The sequence below is a fragment of the Morone saxatilis genome, unplaced genomic scaffold, assembly GCF_004916995.1.
Source record: "Morone saxatilis isolate NCDOM2014 unplaced genomic scaffold, NCSU_SB_2.0 Contig6, whole genome shotgun sequence".
NCBI classification, from domain to species: Eukaryota; Metazoa; Chordata; class Actinopteri; family Moronidae; genus Morone; species Morone saxatilis.
Window position 1 is genome coordinate 1,938,055 of NW_023340206.1, and position 1,534 is coordinate 1,939,588.

Sequence of the window (1,534 nt, forward strand, 5' to 3'; positions counted from 1 at the left end):
GGAACCTCAGAGAGATGGGAATGAGCATGACGAGAATCAGCTCCATCAAACGCATCATGGATATATGCGGATTTTCGTTCATTAAAAGATACTGTGGGTCAAAAATAAAAATTGTATTTTGAAGTCTCTTTTACTGTTTTCTAAATGTGGAGTATTAGAGCACTATGTGTGCTTTGCAACAAATGTTAAGAAAAATCTCAACACGTAAGTACTTTATTAGTTTTCTATCCCAGAGTCTCCACAAAAAGTTTTTGGTTGTGGTTATTAGCCCTTGATGTGTGGATCTGAGGGGGCTTAGCTGAACTTTATGGGCCACATATAAATATAAAAGACCACGCAGAGGTTTATATTCAAACAGAAGAGCTTTGATGGGGTTTAATACTTGACAGGTAATATGTTCCCTTTTTTAACATGTGCATAGGAGCAGCATTCTGTACCAGTTAAAACAGTGAATAGAGGTTGATACCAAAATATAGGGAGTTAATAATCTAGTTTGTGAAAACTTCTTTAAGTCCTTCTTCCACATTTTACTTTTAAGTTGATTACTATATAGTACTATGTATATCATGTATGCCTGAAGATCCTAAACAGTCAACTCATCCTCCTCAATTCTGAATGTTTTGGTGGCTCACTTTTTTTTTCTCCAAAGGTTGATCCCCAATAAATGTTTCCCACCATTATTGCAACTGCTCCTTGTTTATTACCAGCTAGCTGAAGTGCGAAATAAAATGAAGAGATTATTTAGACTATCCATTGGAAACATCCATTACACACCATTAAATGATCATACCCAATGAACTCCTTGGTTAAAATTTTACCACAGGGCTGCTTGTAATTTTGAGTGCATAGTTTTATCATGGAAAAACACATTAAAGTAATAAAAATAATAATAATAATAATAATAATAATAATAATAATAATAATGGATATTTATATGTATTTCACCACTGCCAAAAAGAAAATGTATTGTTGGTAGAATATTAGATTTTAATGGTATTGAGAGACTATCTACTACTAATTTGGCATGCTGGGGTTTTGTTTCAGTACTGATACTTGAAAGATGGATAGCACCACTAACAAATTCAACAACATAGTGGTGAATATTCTATTTTTGGAGTAAAACAATGGAGGTAAAGATGAGTGTGGTGCAAAATGAGCTCTAGAATTGTGGTTAAATTCAAAAAGATTTCTCTGCCTGATGTACAAATATGTTATATTATTTGATATCTTGTGTGCAAAGGTGACATTTTGTCCTGAGGGTGGTGGTAGAGGAACACTCATGAAGTGTCCAAAATATCAAAATCTTCTTATGAGCATGAATGTGTTTAGAAAATATATCAAAGTAATCTTCCAATGATTCTCCTTTGGGCACCAATAAGATGATGTTTTGCAACAAAGTTTTGGACAAACAGCTGCTGGGGCAGGAATGCCAGTGCACTCAGTTGCACAAAAGGGTTTACACTAATCTTTGTCTGCAAAACTTTAAGGTGAGACTTTACAAGCTAAATGCACTGGTCAATTTTGAGATTTGGGG

At 34.2% G+C, this 1,534-nt stretch overlaps 1 pseudogene; it reads left to right on the forward strand.

Annotated features, from left to right (window-relative positions):
- The window catches only part of LOC118340175, a 6,991-nt pseudogene that overhangs the window by 692 nt on the left and 4,765 nt on the right, over positions 1-1,534 (forward strand).